Consider the following 19,861-nt stretch of genomic DNA (forward strand, 5'->3'; position numbering starts at 1 on the left):
GCAACCGGTGTTGAGTCTCCAGGAGTAGACGTGAAGTGTAGTCAAAGAAAGCCAGCCGCTGCCCTTGGCGAAGCAGAATTTCTTTTCTTTCTTTTTTTCTTTTTCTTTTTCTTTCTTTCTTTTTCTTTTTGACAGGCAGAGTTAGTGAGAGAGACAGAGAGAAAAATCTTCCTTCCATTGGTTCAGCCCCCAAATGGCCGCTACGGCTGGTGCTGCGCCGATCTGAAGCCAGGAGCCAGGTGCTTCTCCTGGTCTCCCATGGGGTGCAGGGCCCAAGCACTTGGGCCATCCTCCACTGCACTCCCTGGCCACAGCAGAGAGCTGGCCTGGAAGAGGGGCAACCAGGACAGAATCCGGTGCCCCGATCGGGACTAGAACCCGGGGTGCCGGCGCCACAGGCGGAGGATTAGCCTAGTGAGCTGCGCGCTGGCCCGGGTAAGCAGAATTGACACCACATTATGTTATTCACATGGAGGGGAAGCGTGGGGGGTTGTCAGTGGAAGCAGCAGGCTGGCGAGACAAGTGGATCCGAGGACAGATGCGGGACCCTGTGGAGTGTAGGTGTGGTGTTCACTGGGGGTTATTTTACCACTGTCAGGGGATGAATGGATGAATGGAGTCACAGAAGCAGATGAGAGAAAGAAACTGCAGCCTGGATCCACGACGAGCGCTGGCGGCGTCTGAGTCCGGGCGCCGACCGTCGTCGAACTCTGAGGCCCAGCATACGAAGAAACCGACCTCACTGCTTGGTCACAGGGATTTGTGCAGGGGGATTGAGGACGTCACAGGGATGTGGTCTGGGGTCTTGTGTTCATAGATTCTCATTCCATTTGAATACAGGGGTTACTAAATGAATCAATGTATTATCAAAACATGCCAAAGACTTTAAATACATGCAATTTTTATTAAAAATAATTTAGGGCCGGCGCCGCGGCTCACTAGGCTAATCCTCCACCTTGTGGCGCTGGCACACCGGGTTCTAGTCCCGGTCGGGGTGCCGGATTCTGTCCTGGTTGCTCCTCTTCCAGGCCAGCTCTCTGCTGTGGCCTGGGAGTGCAGTGGAGGATGGCCCAAGTGCTTGGGCCCTGCACCCCATGGGAAACCAGGAGAAGTACCTGGCTCCTGGCTTCGGATCAGCGCAGTGCGCCGGCTGTGGATGCCATTTTGGGGGTTTACCAGTGGAAGGAAGACCTTTCTCTCTCTCTCTCCCTGTCAAAAAAAAAAAAAAAGAAAAGAAAAGAAAAGAAATATGAATGTTTTAAGTGGCCCATCTATTTGACTAAGGGTCAGTTGGCAATTTGATGGAAAAATTCACAACTATTTACCCACATTTGCAGGTACCTAACTGCTTCCAATACAAAATGTAGACTGGGAACACGAAGGAGTCAGCGATGGGCACAGAATGCAGACGACTCGGGCGAGTCCTTGCTTCTCATCGGTCTGTCCTGCAGTCCTCGGAAAGGACACCGACCGGCTGCCGGGCGTCCCTCCACAGTGCGCGCTGATGGGGCGCTGGCACAGTGTGAGTCGGGTGGAAGGGCGTCTCGGTTAGAGGATTTTTTGAGGGGTCGTCACTGAATTACTCCAAACTCATCCCATGATGATGGCGGTTGATAAAAAAGATAGGTGATTATGAATTTGGCAAATAACCCTCCAGGCATGCAGAATATCCATTGTTCTTGGGTTTTTGTGAATGACGGCCTTAACAGTTAATACCGGTTAATTAATGAATTAATCAATAGAAACAAATGTGGATGGGAATCAAGAAAAAGAGGCCCAAACCAGGACCGATGATGACAACTGGAGTAGGAGTCATGGATGATGAATGACACGTGTCTCAAGCTCTGAGGTCCAATCAGAACAGGATCCTTGGCTGTGCCTCTGTCATCTGGTGTCTCAGGCATAGACAAGGCTCGTTTTCTTGGTTTGGGGTCATGAATTTTACTTGTACTGCAAAAATGACCTAAATAAATGATCACTGTCGAACTACAAATAGTGATGGCAGAGTGACTCTCGTCCTCTGATCGTGTGTGGCGCGATGCAGCGGAGGCACGTGGTGGAGTTCATTACGAAGCGATACGGCTCACGTGTCTCAGCGCTTGGCCGGGAGTGATGTAGACAGCAGACGACACAGTTCGGGGGTGTGGCTTCTGTGACGACTCCATCGCTCTGGGTCCTCAGTGACCGAGGGGATGAAGGCGGAGCGCGCGTCAGCAGAGCCTGTCCCAACCTCCTCGCCTCCTCTGCTTTGCTCTTGTCAGAAGGCACGCGCTGAGCTGCCCAGTGTCCCGCCCTGTTCCTGAGCTCCGTGGGTGCCTCTGGGGAGGGCCTCACGTCCATCCACGGTGAGTGGTCCTCAAAGTTCTCGTCTCGGTTTGGAGTGATTTATTTAGAGTGTTCACTGTAATATTTTTAAAAAGTATTAGATCTGTGCAAAGGAGATTGATCATTGCCTAACGATCAACATGGAACATATGTGAAGTACTACACTGAATAATTCAAAATTGCAACGGGAGGAGCATTAATGAAAGTACATTTAGTGTGTAAATACAGATGTGAGGGCCACGTCCTTGGGTTTTAGTTTCCCAATCATCTATTTTATGATTATTGATGAGTTAGTAAATCGATCAGTAAATCGATCAGTAATCGCACATAGATGAGGATGAGAAAAACTGTCCCAAGCCCGAACCAGTGACGGGGCTGTGGCGTGGGAGCAGAGATGATGAATGCGATGTGTTGGGCCCTGTAGTCCTCCCGTCTGCACTCCTGGAGGCGGGCCCCGGCGAGGGCAGGGGTCTGGTTCTTGCCTTGGTGTCGTGCAGCCGTGGAGGAGAACATGAGCCTGCACGTAAATGAACGCGGGGAAGAGCTGAAGTGCTGGTCTGTGATAAAGTGCGGGAGAAACAGCGTGGCCTGCGTTGACCTGGACAATTAGTAGACCCCACGATGACACAGACAGTGACGAGGAAGCGTGATAACTCAGCTGCAAGTCTCACATTTGCTGGATTAAGAACGAACACATGAGCACAAGCGTGCGTTTATGAACACGCAGATGAGCGGTGACCCCTGTGGCGCACGGGAGAGGATGTCTCGGGTTCTCGTCCTTCTCCCCGCACCGTGGGTCACTGCACACGGTTAGACACCTTCCTGTGGCGTCTAACAGGACAGGAGTCGCCCGCGTGTGGGCTAATGTGAGTTACAGTCACCATGGTTGGTTTGCTTCGGGTCGTTTGCTTGAGAGTACTCATAGTATTATTAAAATTATTATTTTATAGTAATTATTAAAATTTATATATATTATATATTAATGTATAATTATATATATTTTTATAGTATTATTAAAATCAAGTATACTGAAAGTATGGCCCAAGAATTAGTGTGATATGAAGTCTTTTTTTTTTTTTTTGACAGGCAGAGTGGACAGTGAGAGAGAGAGACAGAGAGAAAGGTCTTCCTTTTGCCGTTGGTTCACCCTCCAATGGCCGCCGCGGCTGGCACACCACGCTGATCCAATGGCAGGAGCCAGGTACTTATCCTGGTCTCCCATGGGGTGCAGGGCCCAAGCACTTGGGCCATCCTCCACTGCACTCCCGGGCCACAGCAGAGAGCTGGCCTGGAAGAGGGGCAACCGGGACAGAATCCGGTGCCCCAACCGGGACTAGAACCCGGTGTGCCGGCGCCGCAAGGCGGAGGATTAGCCTAGTGAGTCGCGGCGCCGGCCGATATGAAGTCTTACATTGCATGATTAATAATGTATGACACTGATCAGTTAATGAAAGACCTGAGTCTGTGTGGAAATGATTCTCTAGACTGAGGTTAGGAATGTTTAAGGATATAAAAATGGATGAAAAAAACCTGTGAAGGCCTTGGTGGAGTTTGAGCAGGTGTCTGAAACTCAGGTGCAGCACAGAGCATGTGCGGTCACATTTTCCTCTTAGAAATAATCTGGAGGGGCCGGCGCCGCTGCTCACTAGGCTAATCCTCCGCCTGCGGCGCCGGCACCCCGGGCCGCATGTTTGAGGTTGGCCATTTTGTTAAGAGAGAAGAAGTCCCCTTATGAAATGTTAGTGAACAGCTCAACCATTAAATAAAGGAAGCACGGAGCCGGAGGGTTGATGGGGCAGGGCCGTAATTTTTTTACTCCACTGCGGAGCTTGGTTTTCTGCAGAATGGGTCAGAGACTCCCGGTCCTGAGACCTGTGACTGCCTCTGTGTCGGCAGAACCAAGCCCCGGGTGAGAGACGTCACAGCTGTGTCACCGTCCGGAGTTCTCCGAGGTGCATCCGTGCATCACTGGAGTGCGGAAGGCCGGGATGCGCCGGGTTCTCGCCGTTCGGCCACTGTGATTGACGGGGCTGTGAAGCCGATGTTGGTGAGTTAGTGAATGATCAAGTGTAGCTGAGAGCCAAGTACAAGAGGCCCCATCTGAGCCGGCAATGACGCTGCTGGCGCAGGAGGCGCAGGAGGTGAGTAAGATGTGCTGGAGCCCCAAGACGCTTCCAGGAGAAGCCACAGTCTTCCGCCTCTGCCGGAAGTGATCCTGCAGATAGATTCTGGAAACAAAAAGTGGCCATTTTCTTGGGTTACTTTGATGAATTTTGATTCTTTTACTCTAAATGCATCAGTGTAGGAGCCAATATACAATGTTATAATATTAATGATAAGTTGTAAGATGTGATTAATAGGATTCCTACATGCAATACTGAAATCAATTAATGAAAGAGAAATGTTGGTAACGGGGAGCCATTTGATAGGCCGATGTTAGAGGTGTTCAAGAATCTAGTTCTCTGGTTTCTGAACTCTTTGTGTGATTTATTCTCCTTAATGAGTTGATAAGGAATAAAGTCTGTAGACACGCGTGATGAAGCCGGCGGCTGTGCCTGGATCAGTGACGGCTGCTCCGGCGTACGAGCTGTGCCGACGAATGGATGCTTGCAAGAACTCTGAGGTCCAGCAAGAGCAGAACCAGGCCGCTGCCTTTGTTGGGCACAAACAGAACCTCTGAACTCGCTTCCCTCTCGGCTGCTTTGTGTTTCCCAGGCACAGCTGTGCTGACTCAAGCTTCCCTGAGCTGCACGGCTGTGCCTGGAGCAGGAAGACCAGCGTGAGGGACAGCCCTGTCCTTGTCTGGGCTTTGGAGGTTTGCTCAGTACAGTCACCGACTCTGGCTTTGAAATACAGCAAATATAGTCAAAGAAGGCCAACCGTTGCGTAGGTTATGCTAACGAGGGCGATTCATGAGAGAGACACACAAATGATTCCATAGGCAGATGTTAGGGATCCTTAGGGACTTTTTTTCCCTTGAAATTTTTGATTCATAGTCGATTTTATTGTAATTATTCATAACTCGTGAATAATCAAATGTAGATTAGTATGAAGAAAATACACACAATGGTGGAACCGGTGGTGTGAGTCTTGGATGATGACTGATGTGGAGCTGGAAGGTGAGCAAGCAGGAAACTTGGTCCATGTGTTGGGCTCATTTGTGAGTGATCTGAGGCGTGGAAGCTGGGAATATTTTATTTTGGATACATGGATTTGTATATTATTATTCCTGTACATTGGTCCATGGTGGACGTAGTGAACAATTCCAAAATTCAGCATTCTCACCTGTGAATATGCGTGGTGAGGCAGGACGTGCCGATGACATGTTCAAGGCTAACTACAGTAGAGAAGCCAACACATGAAAGGTGTCACGCAGACTCAGATAAGGAAGCCGTGGCCAGTCTTTTTGGGTGAGTCAGTTCAAGGTTGTCTTGTTAAGAAAAACACACGTATGTTAGGATAAATTGAGAAATGCCTGCAGGACAGGATACAGGGGATGGGGAAGATGAGTCATTGGAGAGAAGGCAATTGGCTCCTCTGCCGCGTTCTTCCGCACTGCGCCTGCACTGTGCTGCCTTAAGGATCCGTTCCTTCAGGAGCTGTGTGGGTGTCTGTATGTGCAGGCCGTGGAGCCCAACGCATGTAACTGCCAGCGTTCTTGTCTTGTCTTTGAATGTTTGTAAAAGTTGTCACTGTATTATTGTAGAGCTTAGGATGTAATCAGTTAAGACTAACCACTAACCATGGCCTAATCTTAAAGATGGGATTGATAAAATCATTATGTTGGTTAACACATATAATACATGAAATGCTAAGGTCAGCTAGTAAAATCAATCTATTGGGAAGTAACTTTATAGACAGGTGTCAGAGGCATACACAAATCTTGTTCTTGGATTTTTGTGACTTTCTGATGCTAATTTATTTTATTGGTGAATTAATCAGCAAGTGCAGACATGGGTGAAGACAGAGTGAACCTGGGCCGGCACTGAAGAGTAGGCACAATGACTACACACGCCAGAACTTGAGGCTCAACATGAAAAGAGAAATAATTTATTTCCTTTGATAGAATTGACTGTATAAACTTGGTATTAGGCCTATCAAGGATCTTAATGTATGTCATGGCTATTGATAGCATTGCTCAAATTAATTAACGCTAGGATAGCTTAAAAATGTATGAGTTAGTAAAGAACCCAAGGTTGCCTCTGTTAGAGAAAGAAAGTTACTCCATTTTACTGGTGTTCTTAAGATCTGAGAGGCAGATATCAATTGCTGGAAGAAGACTTAGGGAAAACACTTAAAGACATTGGTATAAGCAATGAGTTTTTGAGTTATTTATAAGACCCTAAAGCATGGGCAGCAAAAGCAAAACTAGACAGTGGGATCCCATCAGGCTCAGAAACTCACGCCAGCGAATGAAATCAGACTTCTGGCAGAGTGGGAGCAAATATTTGCAAGCCAGTTACGTGACAAAGGATTACTATTCAGAATATATCAGGAGCCCCAACAACTCCACATCAAGAAAGCAGCTAATCCAGCGAAGAAATGGGCAAAGGACGTGAACAGAGAGATCCTTGGAAGAAGAAACACCAGTGGCCAACCAGCCCACGAGAAAGCGCTCTGTCACCGTGAGATGCCGCTGTCAGTAAGACAGAAAGTCGCGTGTGCTGTGTGGACGCGGGCAGAGGCGGGTTCTCCTACACTGGAAATGCAAGCTAGCACAGCCGCTGTGCCAACCAGTGTGCCGATGTCTTAACCAGGATCGGGGCTGACCGTGCTCTGTGGCCACGGAGTGTGCGGGCTCACGTAAGCCAGAGTCAGCGCTCTTGTCTTGTCGGGTGGTTTGTTCGCTGGTGCTTGGAGTGCTGTAAGAGGTGAATCAATGGGCACAAGTCAAATAAAATCGAAGAAGGCGACAAACGAGACCGTGCCGTGCGGTGCAGCTGTGGACAGATTGGTGCCATTTCCGACCTCTCCCGGCCACTCGATGTGTTGCTTTAGCTTTGTCATCACTGCTTTGTATTGCTGGCTACAATGCTGCTTTGTTAACCGCATGAGGTGGGAGCGCATAGGAAATGAACAGTTGTCAAGGTCAAGTGGCCCATTCTTCTTGTTCATTGTTACAGCTTAATAGAATGTGTAATTGTAAGGAGAGTAGTACATGAATCTGTGATATAAATGGAATCAGCTCTCAAAGGAAGGTGTAAAATTATATTTTCACACCATTGTTGTAGTCCATTCAAGACCTCTCCCGGCACTGAGCCTGCTGACGAATGGCGGGAGCAGTCGGTGAGCCTTGCTGGGCTTTGCTGGGCTGTTGTGTGCGTCGGTTCTGCTGTGAGTGAGTCATCGCATGTAAATATCGTGCAAATGAATACAGAAAAACCTGCTGGACGTGTGATTTCCATAGCATGTTTACTGGAATAGAGTTGTTATTTCATGTTTCTCGAACAATGGAAATAGCCCCAGCCTGGGACCCACATCAGCCGGCGGCACGTGCGCAGGTACGTAATGACTCAGGAGATTAAAGCCGCCAAGCACGGACCAGTTAGGAGGATTTGTTCTGAAGCGAGTGTTAGAATTGAGTCTTTTAGTCCAGAGAAGCAAATTTTTTTTTAAATTTTTATTTATTTATTTGACAGGCAGAGTTAAGACAGTGAGAGTGAGAGACAGAGAGAGAGGTCTTCCATCTGCTGGTTCACTCCCCAAAAGGCCGCTCTGAAGCCAGGAGCCAGGAGCTTCCTCCTGGTCTCCCACATGGGTGCAGGGGCCCAAGGACTTGGGCCATCTTCTACTGCTTTCCTAGGCCATAGCAGAGAGCTGGATGGGAAGAGGAGCAGCCGGGACTAGAACCTGCGCCCATATGGGATGCTGGTGCCGCAGGCGGAGGATTAACCTAGTGCGCCACAGTGCCGGCCCCCAGAGAAGCAAATTTAAAAAGAGAGTGAAACTTTGAATTCCTGTTCATAGCTGTGTATTATTCCTCCTTGGTTTTCTTACACCTGTGATTGATAGGTCTGTGGGTCAGATTTAAAGCGTAGATCTCAAGGTGTTGATGTGCATGGTACCTGTTTTAGAGGCTGAATTTATAAAGAAAGTAAGATGATGTCAGCTCGTAGAGGACAGGGTTTGAGTGCTCACTGTGGGCTCGTGACCCCTACGGGGGTGGGGGTGTATGGGCTCCATGGGGACAGTGCCCAGGGAGGACTGGGGTGTGCGTAACCCACTGGGCTTCGTAAGCCCCAGAGCCACTGCCTGCCGTGTTCCCAGCAGGGCCTGTGGGCTCCGTCTCTGGGGCTTTGTGGATTTTGATTTCCTGACCCTCAGTAAGTTTAAAAATAAACGAATACGGCAGTGTGCGTGGGAGAAGCGTGCGCGTGCGTTGTTTGCAGGGGTGTGGCGGGGGTTCTTGTTGATAGCAGCTGCGATGATAGATTCATGAATGAAATCGTAAACAGACCAAAGGGTAGGAGTGAGTGGGCCAGCCAGAGATTTGTAGCAGTTAGGGTTCTCGCTTTGTGCCCAAAGGTGCTGGTTCCAAAGGTGATGGTTCCGGTTTCTGTGATCCGGGGAGACATTTCCTTGTCATTACTTAGTTGAAGTGTTCCTCAGTCAGTACACGTGGGACGGAGGGTGCAGAGGTGGGACGTCCCGATGGCCGTCACTGCTGGCCGTGGCGTCGCGGGTGCCCAGCGCTGAGTGTGTCCGACTCTGGGCTGCGTGGCCTCTCCCGGCAGAAGCGAGCCTACGGAAGCCTTAGATGTGCCCGGAGGTCCCATTCTTGACCTTCTGAGGTTCACAGATTTCGTTTGCATTGTTCCCAAGCACCAGTGACAAAATGCCCATGATAAGTGAAGTTGAAGAGGGTGAAGCGTGGGCAAGGGAAGAAATTGTAGTCGCAAGCCAGTGGGTCCTGGTGTTGCCTCTTTGTAGACAGTGACAGGTGATAGTCACTGGCTGCTGTGGGCACTGCTGGGTGCTCTCTCGGGGGGGTCCCTCAGATTTTGTATCTCGCTCCATATTGTCCTGGGTCAGTTCTAAGTTTGAGGCTGAGCGTTTTCTTAACAGAAAGCATGGATGTATTCTGCAAATTTAGTAAATGGCAAATACAAGTTGGAAAAGGAGATGAACACATATCTTGACTTTGTTCCGCTCTGCTTTGTAATCCTCGGATGGAAGCCTCGCGGGCGGTGACCCACTCTGGCACGGTCACGGGCTCGCTGGCTGCCTCTGTGTTAGGAACGTGGAGACCGTGTGAGTGTTGTCAGAGTTCTTTTCGTGATTTGGGAGGTTTGTTTAAGGGTATTCACTGTATCATTGAAATCTTAGAAATATAATTATGTAGCTCACTGATAAATAGAGCATTAAATATAAAGCTTTCTGTGGGTTAATGGGTGAATGAAACTGAAGCTAGTTAATGAGGAGGTAACATCGCTGTGAGATGATTCTCGTAGGAACAGGGCTTCCTTAGGTTCCCGTGAATGGTAAGGCTTAAGTAGCTGTCAATGAGCACCAGTCCTGGGTCAGCAATGACCACTCGTGACGTTTGAAGGGAGTCTGATCTCGTAGACGGAGTTCAGAAATACAAGAGCGTGTTTGTTGTTACCGATTTTCATAATTGGATCAGTGTAAGAATCAATCAGTGTGTAATAGAGATGGAAACGAGAATCATTATCCAATTATGAAAGTCTGTGTCGAGGTTAGGCATTCTACACCCTGACACATCCCCTCACTGGCTGAAGATGTAGGGGGTGTAATTATAGCCAATACTGACGTTCTGGGTCAATTGTCGGTTCGGATTGCTCCAATCGAAGAGAAAATGAAATCAAATCTGCCCACTAATGATGGCCTCAGTGGCTGACTAATGATGGGAGGGACAGTGCTCCACGTGGGTCTGTCTCTGCCATCCCTGTCTCGACTGTTCCAGCCCAGGGTGTGGACGCACTTGTCTGAGGGGTCACATGTTGTGTTTGCACCCGGCTTAGCAAGCACCTTGAAGACCCAGGGTCACCCCTTTGAGTGTTTTTAAGAGGATTTAATGAATTATAAAACAATTACATAATATAACCGATTATATCCCCAAGACAGACATAGGATTACTATGAAGGGTCTAATTTTAATGTCTGTGAAAACTGAGGTTAATGAATGACTCAGATATATCATTGTTAGAATTTTTTTTAAAAGATTTCATTTATTGGCTGGTGCCATGGCTCAATAGGCTAATCCTCTGCCTTGTGGCGCCGGCACACCAGGTTCTAGTCCCGGTTGGGGCGCTGGATTCTGTCCCGGTTGCCCCTCTTCCAGGACAGCTCTCTGCTGTGGCCAGGGAGTGCAGTGGAGGATGGCCCAAGTGCTTGGACCCTGCACCCCATGGGAGACCAGGAGAAGCACCTGGCTCCTGCCATCAGATCAGCGCAGCGCCGGCCGTAGCAGCCATTTGGGGGGTGAAGCAACGGAAGGAAGACCTTTCTCTCTGTCTCTCTCTCTCACTGTCCACTCTGCCTGTCAAAAATAAAAATAAAAAAAAGATTAATTTATTTATTTGAAAGGCAGAGTTACAGAGAGGCAGAGGCGGGAAACAGAGAGAGAGAGAGAGAGAGAAAGGTCTTCCATCTGCTGGTTCACTCCCCAAATGGCCACAATGGCTGGAGCTGCGCCAATCCAAAGCCAGGAGTTTGGAGCCTCCTCTGGGTGCCCTTCGTGGGCGCAGAGGCCGAAGGCCTTGGGCCATCTTCCACTGCTTTCCCAGGTCATAGCAGAGAGCTGGATCAGAATTGGAGCAGCTGGGCTATGAACTGGCACCTGTGAAATAATTCTTTTTAAGATTAGAAATATCAAGGCTCTTCTGTTTTTGTGATTCAGAGGCTTCAAATCATCGTTAGTGACATAATGAATTAGTCAGCAGGCAGTGTGGAAACGGTGCGTACAGAACGCTGCTCCTGGGCCCAGGGCGACCGCGGGTGGCATGAGTCAGGTGTGACGAATCCGTGTCTGGAGCTCCGAAGTTTGTCACCAGAGAAGTGTAACCCATTCCCTGTGTTTGGCGGACCCTGGACTCAGGTGTCGGGAGTACAGAATACGTTTGTATCTGGTCTTTCTGATTATGTATTTTCATTATTTCTTTTTTTTTTTAACCTGGATCAATAAATATGGATAATATATAAATACCTAAAAAGTAGAATAGGTGAACATTGGCCAATCATAAAAATACAGGATGAGGTAAGATGTGCTGTCTCTGTCTATAGAAAACACTGAAGTCCAGAGAGAAACAAGTGCTGTGTGCCGGTAAGCTCTGGCTGATGATGGTGTAAGTATACGAATCATAGACAGTGTTTGAGTTCTTGGTCAGGGCAGCTTCAGAACTGGTCATGTCTTTGGAGAGAATGGAATAAATGGACTCTTTTTTGAGACTGGCTTATTTCACTGTGCATGGTGGTTTCCAGTTGCATCCATGTTATTGCAAAAGACAGGGCTTCATCCCTTTTGATGGCTGAGTAGTATTCCACTGTGTGTGTGTGTGTGTGTGTGTGTGTGTGTGTGTACCACGTTTTCTTTTGTTCTCTCTGACATGTAGCAGTTAATATACAACATCCAAAAACTCACAGGAACGGAGTGGTCATTTGGGGATACGATTGTCTTTTTAGCCCTTGTTTATATCATTGTGCAACTGCGTCTTCCTGCTTTTTACCTGTTGAATATGAGGATTAGTGGCAGATTCAGCCGTGAATATAGAGTGGATTAACGCGGTGGCTTCACAAAAACTGATGAAGAGAGGGGAAGGTTGGGGGAGGGCTTTGGGGGGGCAGGGGATGAGGGGAGCGTGGTTGTCTTCTTGGAACTGTGCCTATGGGATGCATAAAACCCGTTCTTTTATATTAACAAAACTTTAAAAAAGTTGTGATACACTCTGAATCATGACTAGCGACGCTGAGAGCGAAGCTCAGCAGTGGGAATCTGTTCTGTGCTCCTCCAGCCGTTAGGACTGGACGATGAAGCCGGCTGTGCATGCGCCTACGTCACATGTGTGTGCATGCACACACGTGCATAAATGCAGACAGGGCCTTGTCAGCTTGTAAAATAAACGATGAAACAAGGTAGACTGTGTGACTTATGGAAACCACTGGCAGCCCAGAGAAGTACGTGTCCATCTCTGTAACCTCCTGGGCTAACGATGATGCACACAGCAGATAATTCAAAGATACTGTTCACCATCTGGGTGGAGGCAGGTTACAAATCGTTGTTTCCTGAAGGGGAAGTGTAACACACGTTCTCCGAACACCGAGTTCCCAGGGGGGTGTCGCCAAGGACGGTGACAAGCAGAGAGGCCAGGGAGGATGTCGCGTTGTCAGTGACCTGCTTCACTCTGCAGGCCGCAGGATGGACGCTTGCCCGGTGATCGGCACCTTCTTGGACGGCAGGTGCCCCTTGGTTACATCTGTGTGTTGGGAGAAGGAAGGACGCTGGGGTAGTTGTTCGTGGCATCGTCTGGCCGGGTTTTAAAGGTGTAAACCGCCCTAGTCCACGGTGTCAGAGACAGCAGAGGGACACGCCTGCCACTGTGAACACCAGGCTGAGAGAGGAAGCGTTGTGTGCAGTAATCCACGTATGAAGCACCGAGCCCAGTTAATGAACAAAATTGGGTCCCTGGGTATGAGTGTACAGGTGGATGTCGGGGTGTTCGGCACTCCTGTTGTGTCTAGGTCTGTGTGCATTGCTTTACTAAGTAATCAACGGACAAATCTGTATTCGTCTGAAGTGGAACGCAGCCAGTCCTGGGCCAGCAGTCGTGACTGGTGGCATGTCAGTCACACACCGTGAACACCATTCATCTGGAACCCTCCTTCCCCCTTTTTGAAGTGACCCTTCGGGCAGATGTCAGGAAGTATGAAGACCTTATTCTCGATCTTTTTCTAGCCATACATTTTGGAATGACAGGCGTGGTGGTGAGGGGGGTTAAGCTGCTGTGTGGGTGTCTGCGTGCCGTGCTGGTGTGCCAGCTCAAGTCCCAGTCCCTGCGATTCAAATCCAGTCCCTGCTACTGCCTTGTGGGAGCTGTAGATTATTGTATAGTGCTTGGTCCCCTGCCAGCAACCTGGGAGATCTGGGTGGAATCTGAGCTCTTGGCCCCAACCTGGCCCAGCTCTGGCTGTGGTGGGCATTTGGGGTGTGAACCATCTGGTGGAAGTCTCTCTCTCTCTCTCTCTCTCTCTCTCTGTTGTTCTGCCTTTTGAGTAGATGAAAATAAATAAACATTTAGAAAAAAATAAGAAAAATTACTGGAAAAGAGCCAAGGGCAGGATAAAAACCCATAAGCATAAGAAAATTGAGATACAGATGGTGGAGCATTGTATGTGTAAGGGGAAATGGGCATTGGTGTAAATCAGAATTAATAATACGTGGGGTCGGGAGAGGATGCCTCAGTGCCTCTTAGCGCCTTCTCTGCTCGGTGCTTGTCAGAATGGAGGCACTGAATGATTGAGACTTCCCGTGATTAGATCCGTCTTGTTAGGAGAGAGACCCATGTGCGTAGCTACGAATTCTTATCTTCCTTTGAGTAGTGGACTGAAGGTGTTCACAGTATTATTAAGGATTTTAAATGAATTGAAAATTAACCATGACCCAGTTACAGATACGCTGTTTCATTATGTTTATTAATTGATAATGTGCCACACAAAGGCTGATTAATGAAAGTGACACAATCTATGCGGGACAGGAGTGTAGACAGACACCAGAGATGTCAGGTCTCATGTTCCCAGGTTGCTGTAGAGCGTGTTTTGATTTTATTCTTCAAATGAATTAATGACTTGCTCAAAGTAAATGATGAACAGAATGAAAATTGAGAGGGTGCTGGCTGTAGTGACAGTGTAGGCTGGCATTGTCTGTGACCCCACACAGTGAATGAGAAGTGCTTGCAACTTGGTGTCCAAAGCAAAGCAAGCGTGGGCCTTTTGGGGGTGGAAGTCAGCCTGTAGACAAGCATCGGGACCATGAAAGGGTCTGAAGTTGGCTCTGTTACTGTGTTTTCTTTCCATTCTTACAGTTAGACCAGTGAACAAACAGACACATTCAATTTAAAACGTGGTGGCCCAGGGATTCTGAGTGCATTCTGACAACACTGACTGAAATGAATGTCCTGTGACCATGGTGCTTTCTGCTAAGGATGGTGCAGACTGTGTCAGCGACAATGTTTGTGTTCAGTTAAGAGGAAAACTATATATAGCCTGAGTTAATTATTGCCACGATGACTGACTGGCTGTCGACAAGCCAGCCTGCCGTTCTGTGGTCTCCACAGCGGCCCCGTCTGAGCTGCTTTGAGAGTTGATCCTGACCTTGACCTTGGTCTCTGTGGTTGCATCCCTGCTTGGAGCCTGGGGATCAGTGTGAAGCACAAAGTTCTTGTCTTGGTTCGGGGGTCTCTTGGGTCTCCGCACTGCGTTAAAGCAGGTGTGGAGTGCGGTCACCGACAGCCGCAGCCATCGCAAACTGGGGGTGAGTGTGCGTCCTTGTACCGGCTCTTGCATGTGTGGAAGCCACGACCATCGAGAAGGGTACGTGTTGATGTCTGAGCAATTCTGGACGCGTGCTGCAGATTTCCCTGGTCTCGTTGAACACTCGTGAGTCATGCTTTTAACAGTATTTTGAGGGAGTTAATTACATTCATTACTAAACAGTGTAGAGATGAAGAAAGTGAGCGCTGGGACCGTGATGACAGCTGCCGGCGCATGAGTCTTGGGATGAATAACTCGTGCCCGAAACTCTGAGGTCCAGCCCGGAAGAGATCTCGCAAGCCCAGAGCAGCGGGCCAGTGGCTCGTTTGGAAAAACCCTCTACTGCTCTGGACTCCTCAGAAGGGCGCTTTGAGGTTCCTTGTGCGTCCTCCACGGTCTCCAGCCCATTGGCTGCGTCTCTGTGTTGGACGTGACCCCAGCGTGAGTCACAGAGTGCTGGTGTTCAGGGTGTTCACTGCAGTATTAAAGAGCGTGAAATAGTCACAGAAGGCAGTTGACGCGTACGGAGTTAGTGTGAATGATTTTGACGAACGCGTGTGTCAATAACTGAGGATGATGAAGGTGCAACATGGAGGTGAGATCATGCAGACCAGGACTGTGAAGGTGATCCCTGAGACTGTGTGAAGGTGATCCCTGAGACTGTGTGGCTCAAAGGGTTTCAAATGACTTCAGCAAACTAATGACCCAGTCAGCAGACGAGTGGACAGCACGAGGGCCGGTCCGGGATCTTTGGTGACTGCTGGTGCTGTCCGAGCTATAGACGGTGAGTATGTGTCTGGAACGCCGAGGTGCAGCCTTGGGAACTCTGGTCTTCTGTGTGTGTATTTCCTTTGCATTATGATCACTGAACCAGTCGCCCTTTGGTTGGGTCTCTGTGAGGACAGGAAGTCCAAGGTGAGTAACTCCGAATGTGTTTGTCTTCACTGGAGTGGCTTTTGTCTTTACGAAGACGTATTAGACAGCACCAGGGACGAGCAAGCGTGCTGGTCTGGACTGGGGTTGGTAAGAGCGTTGCTGTGGTCCGTGTGCGTCTGGGACCCTTCAGTGCACTGTCTTTGTAGAAGTGGACGACAGGGCTCTCGTGGATGTTCGCCTCGCACTTTGTGATCTGCGTGTATTTCCACGAGTGAGGTGATCCAGAGACAAGCCTCTGTCAGTGTGAGGCGGGAGAGTCAGCCCGGGCAGTGGTGAGTCACACACGATGGGCACCTCTGCCTGCAGCTTGGAGCGCCAACACGTGGAATATTCCATCCATTCCTCTTGGAAGGGGCCCGGGCTGTGGACACACTCGGGACATACAAGGCTCTTGTTTTTGATCTTTGTGTTCATGAAATTTTTTTTTTTTTTTTTGACAGGCAGTTGGACAGTGAGAGAGACAGAGAAAGGTCTTCCTTTGCCGTTGGTTCACCTCCAATGGCCGCCGCGGCTGGCGTGGTGCGGCCGGCGCACCGCGCTGATCCAATGGCAGGAGCCAGGCACTTCTCCTGGTCTCCCATGCGGTGCAGGGCCCAAGCACTTGGGCCATCCTCCACTGCACTCCCGGGCCACAGCAGAGAGCTGGCCTGGAAGAGGGGCAACCGGGACAGAATCCGGCGCCCCGACCGGGACTAGAACCCCGTGTGCTGGTGCCGCGAGACGGAGGATTAGCCTAGTGAGCCACGGTGCCGGCCATGTTCATGAATTTTTAAAATATTATCCTAACAGAACCTTGGACAAGATACATTGACAAACGTATAAGTGAATTGAGATGAAGAGTGTGAAACATTGTTCACTACTCAAATGTGTAGCAAGGAAAAGTAGCGTTGATAGAAATCGGAGCAGATAATGAGTCTATCAGGTGTTTTGCAGCGTGAACGTGACGGGTGTGTGCTTCGTGCTCTCGGGAGCAGAGAGGCCCGGCTGACTGCGGCAATTCTGCCGTGACCCAGGCTACCCCAAGGTGAGTCAGGGTCAGAGTTCTTATCTTGGTCTGAGCCATTTGTTTGAAGGAATTTATGACATTAATAAATAAAGAGTATTAAATTGTTCAGTTATATTGAAGGAATAAATTCAAGAGCTCAACAGTACAGCAGGGTGCCTGGAGCTAGTAACAGTGCATGTATTTATTCTGGAAAAAGGTGAAGAGAGTAGATGCTGAATGTTCTAACATGAAACTGATTTACTCTTCAAAGTCACGCACTTCTTAGTCAGATTAGTCCTTCTATATTGAATATATAGATAATATTTGTATGCAGGCTCTTAAACACTGTGTGGTACATCATAAACACATACAATTTTACCTGTCAGTTAAAGATTAAAAAGTAATAAATTACTGACAAATTAATCACGGCTCAGCAGTAGACGCCACGTGCGGCGTGCTGTTTGCTCTGCGCGTGCAGCGTGCTGTCAGGTTTGGAGCTCTCGTCCATGTTGAAGTTGATTCTGTAGGTGGATGTCACAGACGTTCAAGGAGCTTCATGGATTTTTCTGAACCATGTATTTGTTTATTGCTAACGACCTAATTATTTAACCAGTAAAAATATAGGCACGAAAGAAGAATGAGAGAACCAAACGTGGACCAGCGTGACCGCTGGTGCGTTTGGGGCTGGGTGTCTGGAACGCTGAGCTCGGGTGCGCTGAGGCCCGTCCCTCTGTTCGCATTGAGTCTATGGGGAAATACTAGGGGTGTGCAAAGATGACGTCCTAGAGTTGAGTTGGCACATTTAGCATTTTTATTAATGATGCGATTTATTAATGAGAGTATTTATAATGATCAATGAGAAATTCACTAACCTAAATGAATAAACACACATAGAAGACAGTGAGGCATTGTCCAACCGTAGGCACATGTGTTGAGGTAAGATTATTAATAAGAATTAAAGACACAGATAGCCATTTAGAAATAATGGATAATCAGTGTTATTACCTTGAGTAAGAATCACAATCTTACCTAAGTGTCAATATTATTGTTCTAAGTTAATCTTAAAGTATTCCTTCTCAATATAAAAAATCATGTATACGTATACACACACACACACACAGTGAAAATGTTATATATTGTCTAAGTGGGACCCACAAAAGAAGAATCAAGAGTCAGGGGGTGAAGTCTGAGTTTTTTGTTATCTTCTCCATCTGGTACCCTAGAATGGACTGGCCCTGATCTGACCGAAGCCTTCCGCCGGGTCACATGCTGTGTGGTCGCTCTACGTTTTACGAGCCCAGAGATTAACGTGAGCGGTGGTGAACGTTCTCTCCCTGGTTTGAGGTTTTCTTTCTTTCATCCTCAGGCTTACTCACTCTGTTACTCATTGTAAAGAGTGTGAAATGTGATTAAAGCCTAAACTTGTAGCCCAGTGACTAATCCAGGATACGACACTGACATCAGTTGATACTAGGCGAAAACCGGGATAATTCATGAAAGTGACGCTGATGCGAGAATAACTCGGTATACGGAAAGGAGCATCGAGGCTGTCCTTCAGTTTCTGTGCATGGTAGTATTTTGAAATTATTATCTGTGGGAGACTAGAGAAAGAGGGCTCACGCCGGTCGCTGGTGGCCACTGGTGGCGGGTGCGTCACGGCGATGACTACGTGTCTAGAACTCTGAGGTCCAGAGTGGGAGAAATGTGATCCATTTTCCTGGTTAGTGTGATCCTGTAGGCACTGTCAGGGCTCTGCAGGAGTCTTGGTTCTGGCCTCACACATTTTCATTTTATGATTACAATTAGGTAAAGATTCCGTAAATAAATCATAGGTGTATAAAATGAACATGATAAAGCATTGTTCAATTACAAAAATATAGGATGAGCCAAGAGAATATTAATATGTTATAAAAACCGCAAGCCTCCTTTAAATAAACGGGGCATGGCTGTTACCCTTTGCACAGTGCATGATCCGGACAGTGTCCATGTTCAGTCTTAGTAGTGAGTGGAAAGTCATTCACTGTTACAAAAGGAAAAAATACGGCTGCGATTGCTACAGTGTTGATTGCCTACGTGAAAGACGAAAAGCAAGTTCTCTGGCTGGCGGGGCGTCCCACGGGTTCTCTCTGTTACTGGTATACTGGTATACTGGTCAGAGAAGGCGAACAGAGCCCGTAGACATGTGGGGTTAGGGTGAAGCGTTAGTGATTCGTGTGGCTATGAGACATGAAGGACACTTAGAGAGATTTATTGCAGTGAGGCTGACTCTAGGTGCCTATTAGGGATGTCAGTTCTCTTGGGTTTTTGTGAATTGCAGAGTTTTAGAATTATAATTATTGAATCAGTGAGCTAGTCAGTAAATAATCGGGTCGTGGACGAGGGAGAAGCCGGCCTTTCTGGGCCTGTGGTGACCGGTGCTGGCGTCCGAAGCACCAGTCAGGTTCCGGCAGGGCGGAAACCCCGCGTCCCTTCCAGGCTCTTCCTCCTGTTTCTGTAACTGGAGCAATGAAGTGCCGCGTGGACGAGCGTTTAATAAACCGAGATGAAGCGGACGGCGCGGCGCCGGAGTGTTTAGGACGAACACAGCACTGCTAGAACTGTACCGAACGTGAAACCCTTCCTGTGCGCTGAAAACAGCGACATCAGTGGTTTGTCACTGCGAGTTCTCCCGGACAGCATGGATTACGGGCAGAGTTCACGTCGGGGTCAGTGGCGAGTCCTTCATTTTCTGAAGAAAAAGTGAAATAAGATAGGACTGTGTGAATGCCTGACCCGATGGCAGAGGGAAGGCAGGCTCCATGGCTGCCGTCCAAGACCCCTAGCCAAAGCTCTGCTTTCTCACCCTCAGGGTGAGCTCCGTCGCGGGGACCTCGGGGACGTCGTGGCCGCATCCGTAGCCGTGTGCCTGCGCCTGCCTGTGAAGCCTGGGCACCTCGAGTGACGGTCAGTGTTCTTGCCTCGGGCGTCTCAACTGGACTTTTAGAAATCGGGTGACATAATAAAGACAGCCAGCGTCGGCCAGTGGCAAACGTGAGATTGGTGCCAAGTGTTTGGAAATTCTTAGAAATAATGTCACAGGAAATTAATGCTAGCATAAATACACTGACTATAACAACGACTGATGAAGACG

At 48.5% G+C, this 19,861-nt stretch overlaps 1 long non-coding RNA gene and 4 other non-coding genes across 26 annotated transcripts in view; all 5 read left to right on the plus strand.

The window, feature by feature from the left end:
* The window catches only part of LOC103346390 (uncharacterized), a 115,481-nt gene that overhangs the window by 56,559 nt on the left and 39,061 nt on the right, over window positions 1–19,861 (plus strand). For 19 of the 22 annotated variants that reach the window (XR_011384962.1, XR_011384960.1, XR_011384961.1 and 16 more), the window contains 3 exons: window positions 1,338–1,522; window positions 2,262–2,345; window positions 4,222–19,674. This is a non-coding gene — a long non-coding RNA (uncharacterized lncRNA). Of the gene's footprint in view, window positions 1–1,337; window positions 1,523–2,261; window positions 19,675–19,861 lie in introns of all 22 variants that reach the window. The other 3 variants (XR_011384967.1, XR_011384969.1, XR_011384959.1) reach the window with 3 other exon arrangements.
* Window positions 1,784–1,855, plus strand: LOC127487887 (small nucleolar RNA SNORD113/SNORD114 family). Its single transcript, XR_007915156.1, has one exon. It is a non-coding gene; the product is annotated as a small nucleolar RNA SNORD113/SNORD114 family (small nucleolar RNA).
* On the plus strand, window positions 15,018–15,090 carry LOC127487891 (small nucleolar RNA SNORD113/SNORD114 family). The gene has a single exon (XR_007915160.1). It is a non-coding gene; the product is annotated as a small nucleolar RNA SNORD113/SNORD114 family (small nucleolar RNA).
* LOC127487893 (small nucleolar RNA SNORD113/SNORD114 family) lies at window positions 15,554–15,625 on the plus strand. The gene has a single exon (XR_007915161.1). It is a non-coding gene; the product is annotated as a small nucleolar RNA SNORD113/SNORD114 family (small nucleolar RNA).
* Window positions 18,353–18,423, plus strand: LOC127487894 (small nucleolar RNA SNORD113/SNORD114 family). The gene has a single exon (XR_007915162.1). It is a non-coding gene; the product is annotated as a small nucleolar RNA SNORD113/SNORD114 family (small nucleolar RNA).

This window comes from Oryctolagus cuniculus, chromosome 20 (genome assembly GCF_964237555.1).
Source record: "Oryctolagus cuniculus chromosome 20, mOryCun1.1, whole genome shotgun sequence".
Classification (NCBI taxonomy): Eukaryota; Metazoa; Chordata; class Mammalia; order Lagomorpha; family Leporidae; genus Oryctolagus; species Oryctolagus cuniculus.